Source organism: Schistocerca cancellata, chromosome 1 (genome assembly GCF_023864275.1).
Source record: "Schistocerca cancellata isolate TAMUIC-IGC-003103 chromosome 1, iqSchCanc2.1, whole genome shotgun sequence".
Taxonomy (NCBI): Eukaryota; Metazoa; Arthropoda; class Insecta; order Orthoptera; family Acrididae; genus Schistocerca; species Schistocerca cancellata.
This window is the reverse complement of record NC_064626.1, coordinates 1,039,806,641-1,039,814,772: the sequence shown is the minus strand read 5'-3', so window position 1 is coordinate 1,039,814,772 and position 8,132 is coordinate 1,039,806,641. Positions and strand designations below refer to the sequence as shown.

General features: G+C 45.4%; 1 pseudogene; it reads right to left on the bottom strand.

The window, feature by feature from the left end:
* Nucleotides 1–3,051: 3,051 nt before the first annotated feature.
* LOC126102718 (5S ribosomal RNA) lies at nucleotides 3,052–3,169 on the bottom strand (annotated as a pseudogene).
* Nucleotides 3,170–8,132: the final 4,963 nt, after the last annotated feature.

Below are 8,132 nucleotides of genomic sequence, written 5' to 3'. Positions count from 1 at the left end.
TGATCACACTGACAGAACCACAGGCACATAGACACAGGCAACAGAGCATGCACAATGTCGGCACTAGTACAGTGTATATCCACCTTTCGCAGCAATGCAGGCTGCTATTCTCCCATGGAGACGATCGTAGAGATGCTGGATGTAGTCCTGTGGAACGGCTTGCCATGCCATTTCCACCTGGCGCCTCAGTTGGACCAGCGTTCGTGCTGGACGTGCAGACCGCGTGAGACGACGCTTCATCCAGTCCCAAACATGCTCAATGGGGGACAGATCCGGGGATCTTGCTGGCCAGGGTAGTTGACTTACACCTTCTAGAGCACGTTGGGTGGCACGGGATACATGCGGACGTGCATTGTCCTGTTGGAACAGCAATTTCCCTTGCCGGTCTAGGAATGGTAGAACGATGGGTTCGATGACGGTTTGGATGTACCGTGCACTATTCAGTGTCCCCTCGACGATCACCAGTGGTGTACGGCCAGTGTAGGAGATCGCTCCCCACACCATGATGCCGGGTGTTGGCCCTGTGTGCCTCGGTCGTATGCAGTCCTGATTGTGGCGCTCACCTGCACGGCGCCAAACACGCATACGACCATCATTGGCACCAAGGCAGAAGCGACTCTCATCGCTGAAGACGACACGTCTCCATTCGTCCCTCCATTCACGCCTGTCGCGACACCACTGGAGGCGGGCTGCACGGTGTTGGGGCGTGAGCGGAAGACGGCCTAACGGTGTGCGGGACCGTAGCCCAGCTTCATGGAGACGGTTGCGAATGGTCCTCGCCGATACCCCAGGAGCAACAGTGTCCCTAATTTGCTGAGAAGTGGCGGTGCGGTCTCCTACGGCACTGCGTAGGATCCTACGGTCTTGGCGTGCATCCGTGCGTCGCTGCGGTCCGGTCCCAGGTCGACGGGCACGTGCACCTTCCGCCGACCACTGGCGACAACATCGATGTACTGTGGAGACCTCACGCCCCACGTGTTGAGCAATTCGGCAGTACGTCCACCCGGCCTCCCGCATGCCCACTATACGCCCTCGCTCAAAGTCCGTCAACTGCACATACGGTTCACGTCCACGCTGTCGCGGCATGCTACCAGTGTTAAAGACTGCGATGGAGCTCCGTATGCCACGGCAAACTGGCTGACACTGACGGCGGCGGTGCACAAATGCTGCGCAGTTAGCGCCATTCGACGGCCAACACCGCGGTTCCTGGTGTGTCCGCTGTGCCGTGCGTGTGATCATTGCTTGTACAGCCCTCTCGCAGTGTCCGGAGCAAGTATGGTGGGTCTGACACACCGGTGTCAATGTGTTCTTTTTTCCATTTCCAGGGGTGTATGTAAAACAGGTTTTGCAATACAAGTTTGATCTCGAGTAACACCTGCAGAATTCATTATTTCTGATTGAGAAATTGGTGTGAGAATTTGATGGGAATAGCAGCTAACTGACCCTAACGGAGCATAGATGTAGCTTGTGTCAGTCGCCTGCGTAGTAGTAGAATCACTTGTCCTCGTCCCGAACAAGGCTGGTTCCATTACAAATCTGTGTCTGACTGTTTACTGCTGTTCTGCCACAGTTACTTTCAGTTTTGAAAAATTTCACGTGCAAGCTGTTCCTTCATAAAATGCCTAAATGTAGACTACTACATCACTTTAACTGATCGATCATAATTGTTGCAAATAGCCTCTGTTCTAATTTCCGAGAGAAAAGGTGAAGGAGATGGTTTTGTGGTAGGTGATGACACCCAAACTGTGGATACTGATCTTGGAGTGTGTTTTTCAATAAAATGTTGAAGGAAAGACGTTGCATGACGATAACTGAGCTAGCGGAAGAGAGAGCAGAGACGTATGCAACAATAAAGCTGTAATGTCACACAAGCTCAGCACTGCGACGATAACGAATATGTTGAAGTATTACAGAAAATAGAGAACTTCGATAATAAAAAGATTTGCTTCGGAATAAGACAACGAGTTCAGTGGCAATACTTTTGGTGCATTTGTTTTATCTACATCCATGCTCTGCAAGCGTGGCGGAGTGTATGTCTGTGTGTGTGTGTGTGTGTGTGTGTGTGTGTGTGTGTGTGTGTGTGTGTGTTTCGTGTATTAAACCGGGGACCTATAAACGACGGAGAGGCTTCGTCCCGCCGTGGCCCTCAGCGATCCATAACCCAAAAACAGGGCTCAGTAATGCACCCACCCCACCGCCGCCCCACGCCGAACACAGGGTTCTTGTGCGGTTCGGCCCAGAAACCATAGAGACTGAAATCCAGGAATACATCATGGATTCTTGGTAGAAAACTTGTCGAATCTAATTTCGACGCTAATCAGACGTGGCATGAAGAATGGACCTTTTCAAATCCCAAGAAAATAGGTTTAATCAACAATCCATGCAGAACTGCGCCTGGTTTCAGTTTACCTAGAAAGGAATGGGCATCTTTAACCAGAATTAGGACAAATCATGGAAATATAAATTCTGGCTTCTAAAGCGAAGAAAGGCTGAAAATCCATTCTGAGATTGTGATAATGTGCTACATAGCACGCAATATGTGGCTACAGAGTGTCCAAGCAGGAGGTCTGAAGAACTAAAGATGTACATAGTGCCAGCAACGATGTTGTGAACTAGTGAAAACAGTTGACCTTGCATTTTAACTCACCAGAAGTTACCTCCAGAGCTACATGTACGTATTGTATGTAAGCTTTTGTGATGTGTTCGTATTTGTAATGTACTCTCATTTTACCACACAATATACATACAAAGTAAATCTTTCGAAGAACTAAAAGAAACCCTCTTTGAGGATCTAGATTCATTAAATTGGTCTAATAAAGAGTGGAAACTCTAGCCCGATCACACTAAAAGCACTCCGTCTTCAGGCCACAAGTGGCCCATCGGGCCCATCCGACAGCCGTGTCATCCTCAGTTGAGGATGCGGATAGGATGGGCGTGTGGTCAGCACACCGCTCTCCCGGTCGTTACGATGGTTTTCTTTGACCGGAGCCGCTACTATTCGGTCGAGTAGCTCCTCAATTGGCATCACGTGGCTGAGTGCACCCCGAAAAATGGCAACAGCACATGGCGGCCCGGATGGTCACCCATCCAAGTGCCGGCCACGCCCGACAGCGCTTAACTTCGGTGATCTGACGGGAACCGGTGTATCCACTGCGGCAAAGCCGTTGTCCGATCATACTAAAACAACCTAATAAAACTTGTGGGGAGCACATTTAAACCACAATATTCACCCTAAAATCTACTTGAACGTTATCTCACATGTAGGAATTATCTTGAAATGGCTAGACAAAAAATTAATTCTAGAAAGAACATTATCTGAAAGCTGGCTGCAACAAACTGGGGAGCAAAAACAGACGCTTTACGTACGGCAGCACAGTCCATTGTGTATTCTGCGGCAGAGTAATGTGTTCCTTTGCGTGCTAGAAGCAGTAATATCAGAAATAATAATGTTCATCTTAACGATACAATGAAAATAATCGTCATTGGCAAGCAAAAAGCAATACCAGCTCCATGTCCAATTCAGATTTACCAGACGTCAGACGGCAACCGGCAGTGAACTGGAATTGCACAATGGTATACAAGTTGTTTCTCACACTCCATACATCAAGATTCAGTATTAAAAGCATGCGTGGTATTTCAACAATCTGCACCAATGTGATCCATGCAGTTTAGAAGAAACATGGCTATCTAATTGGACAATTTTCTGGACAATGCCAGGCGAGGCAGACTTACCCAACCGCATCATCTATAGGAATATAGTTGCCAGAAAAACCTGAAGCCGCCTCAGCCGCATGAAAATCGGATGCGCAAGATCCAAAGCATCCCTTTAAACCATGAATGAATAGACCACATTACAAGGGAGTTCAGTAAGTAATGCAACATAATTTTTTTCTGAAAACAGGTTGATTTTATTCGGGATTCCAATACATTACATTATTATTCCCCTCTTTTTGGCTACAAAACCCTATTCAACATAATCTCCGTTCAATGCGACGATCCTACGCCGCATTACTGGGAGAGTCTGATGCCCGCATGTTACCACTCTACTGGTCGACGTCGGAGCCATCTTCTTGCTGCTTCAGTAACCTCCCCATCATCCACGTACTGCTCCCCATGGAGTACATCCTTCATTGGGCCAAAGAAATGGAAGTCGGAAAGTGCTAGAGGGTGGATGAGGAAGGAGTGACGAATCCATGTTTCATCACCTGCTACGAAGTTCGACAAAATATTGCCACCATCAGCCTCGCAATGTTCAAGCAATTCCGCACGGAGGATACATCATTGCTCATTGTGGTCTTCTGTTAGGCGGTGAGAAACCCATGGGGCACAGACCACTTTTGAGTACCCCAACTGGTGGACGAGTATGTCTGCACTACCAACAGCGAAGTTCAGTTGTGCGACGAGGTGTTTGTGATCCGTGCGTGGCTCGCGCTCGTGCCATCTCTTATTTTACATCCTGTTTTTTTTTGTGTTGCCACCTCGTTATGTTAGTTTCTGTTGTCACTGAGTTGCTGCTTTGTCTGCCCGTCAGCGGCAGCAGCAGCGCCTATCGATATAGCCCTCACGTATTATCTTTGCTGCACTACTGTTACTTCCCGGTTGTCGTCTGTCGTGGTGAGTTGGAACGTGTCAGGAGGGCAGTTCGATAAAGCTGTGAGCTTTCTGCCTGTTGCAAATTTATTGTACTGTATTGTTTTTAAAAGCATCGGCCTACAGCCGCTTTAAGTTTAAAGATCTTACTTATCAAGTATTACGTTTTGGAAGATAAAGCTGTGGGCTTTCTGCCGATTGAAAATGTGTGGTAGTTCTATTGTTTTTTTTTTTAAAGCATGAGCCCTCAGCCGCTTTAAGTTTTAAGGTTCTTACTTATTAAGTATTATATTCTTTCAAGATAAAGCCGTGGGCCTTCTTCCTGTTGAAAATTTATCGTAATTGTATTGTTCTTAAAATGATGGGTCTTCAGCCGCTTTAAAATTTGGATTCTTACTTATCAAGCCTTACAACACTTGGGCTTAAATACTATTTAAGGTTAAAAGCTTTGGGCCTTCTGCCTTGGAAAAGTGCTTGCAGTTTTCTTTTTAAACAAAGGCCTTCAGCCGTTTTGGAGTAAGGTTTCTTATTGGTCATGAAGCTTGGACCTTTTGCCTATTGAAAGGTTATTGTAGTTATGTTGTTTTAAATTTATCGGCCTTCAGCTGCTTTTAAAAACTTAATCTATCTGACTGGTCAAGTCTTGCATCGCTTGGCCTTAGATATTATTTAAGGTTAAAGCCTAGAGCCTTCTGTTATATATATATATATATATATATATATATATATATATATATATATATATATATATATATATATATGTTTACAGCAGTTGTATTTAATTCATGGGCCTTCAGCCGTTTTAGAATTAAAGACGTTTTCTGTCAATAGTCAAACTTAGAAGTTGCACTGTAATGTTTGAACATTAAACTGACAGCCGCTCATTCTGGCCCCCTTCTACAATTCCTACTTTCTACTACTTGTCCTGTCCTGCGGGTTTAGCAGGGCGTCTCAGTTTGATTGTGATGCGTCCATCACCTCGGATGAGAGTGCCCGCACGTTCCAGCATTGCAGGACCCACAGTTGTGTGTGATGGGTCGACATGCGGAAGATCATTGTTGAGATGATGATAGACGTCTCGCCCAACGACTCGCAGTGCTTTGGTTCACTGCCAGGTCTTCGTAGACATTCTGCAAGCGCCTATGAATATCTTCAGTGCTCTGGTTTTCCGCTAACAGAAACTCAATGACATCTTTCTGCTTGGGTCGCACCTCCATTACAGACGCCATTCTGAAGGCAACGAATAGCGCCGCCAACTATCGGAACCTCGTGGATCTATAGGGGTTGAAGCATGACATTCCACAATATCCCACAGCAAATTCTGCATTTTTTCAACCAAAACCGGCCGAGGAAAAAATGCTGCATTAAATACTGAAAGCCCCTCGTATTCGTCGGTATCCAACAAAAATATTTATACCCAAGTGGAACCATTGTATGAAGGCCTGTCCAAACATTATTTTACGGTAAACCAGTTACGCTCTTTGGAGTTATAACTTTGATGTAACTGAGAAATTAATAACGAATCAAAACGTTCAATCTTTATAGTTTTACAGTGTTTGTTGGCCAACGGCCTGGCCGCACAGTGACACCAATTCCCGTCAGTTCAGCGAAGTTAAGCGCGGTCTGGCTAGGCTAGCATTTCACTAGGTGATCATCTGGATCTTCCAAGTGCTGTTGGCAAGCTTGGTGCGCTCAGCCCTTGCAAGGACAACTGAGGGACTACTTGACAGATAAGGGGCGGCTCCGGTCACGAAAACTGACAACGGCCGGGATAGCGGTGTGCTGACCGCATGCCCTCCATATCCGCATCCAGTGACGCCTATCGGCTGAGGATGACTTTTTTCTTGAATGGATTACATTCCCTTAAATTCCTTCTGTTGAATTTTAGCCTATTTTCAGCTATTCCTACAACTAGGTTTCTGTGGTAGTTCTAGTCTGGATCGCAGCATAGGTATTATCCTATATATATTTACAGTTATTACTATACAGTAGGAAAAATACTAACAAAGATAAAGTACATTACCAATTTGTCTAAATATCTCAGTACCAACTGCTGCTGAACCAATTACTTTTATGAAATGCTGCTGAGAACTGTTTCACTGGTTTCGTGGTTGGTCGCACAATGGAAGTCACCACCGTGGTTCCCGACATTGGAACCTTGTGTGCGATGGTCTAAAACAGGGTCGGCTTATCCTTGTGACGCCAAATGAGGAGCTACTGAATAAAGAAACAGCAAAACGGACAAGCAAGCTAGCGAAGCAGCATCAAGTTAAAAGGCTTGCATCGGGCTGCAAACACCTCTGTCGGAGTATATACCACAGCTCACCGGACAGGAAGCAGCTGCTGCTAGTCGTTTAAAGTCTCATATTTCTATCTGTTGAACAGATTTAACCTCTTTTGTCTTTATTATTATCAAGAAATATGATTTTTATGTATATATAGAAAAGAGATTGGTACTTTTCGAAGCCGGCATCACTAATACGTGAAACGCATTCACGTTTGCGAATACGGACTACGATCAGCCTTAAAACTGAATGACGATAATGAAAATTTGTGCCTGACAGGAACTCGATGCCGTATTTTCCGCTTATCGCAAGAGGTCGCCTTACCATTTGGCTACCCGAGCAGGACTCACGGCCACCCCCAAACTTCCATATGCCGCCAACCAAGTGTCTGCACCCTGTACTCGTACGTCTATTATGTATATGCCCATACAGAGGAGACATCTTACTTGAACGTTGTTTCCCTGTTGTCGGCGGATAAATATGATATTGCAGTGCCTGTGTTATCGCTTATTACGATGAATAACACATGGATGTATGTCCGGCACAAATTTTCATTGTCGTCATTCCAGTGTACACCTGACGGTTGTCCATATTTGCAACTGCGAATATATTTCTTATATTTCATAACGGCTTTAGGCGCCACAGTGCCTATTGCATTGCATCGTTATTCGAAATAACACAGGCGCTGAACTGTCATAGGTATCACTAGTAGTGAAGGGAAAATGCGATCCCTACCAGCTTCCACTCGTTAGCTGCGTAGCCTGAGGATCGCTGAGTTGGCTTCTACTCTTCTGTCACTTTCGACTATCATTCCTAGGGAGTCTTCCTTTCACGGTAACAAAAGGATTTAATTCGATTAATGAGACTACTCAGGCAGTCGCGATGAAATATATCTCTTAAGTAGTATCACGGCTCACCGTATATGTAAGGTCGTATTGAACCAACATCAAAATGGTAGATTAAACCATAACTGAAATGACAAGACATTAAGGCGCGCAACGGAAAAGAACACTCCGGATTCTGTACTATACGGTGGCGACCAGTTTATCATAGATTCATTTACTCATACTGAGACTCAACAGACCTCTAGGATGCATTTAATATAGGAATGTCTCTTAGGGGGTGGAACCTCGCGATTATTAAACACATTCGGAATAGTATCGGGAACACGGGGATCACCTCCAATAAAATCGATGTTTTCCATAAAATTCCCTTTCCACACAGAAAACCAATCACTACATCACGGAAAGATATTAG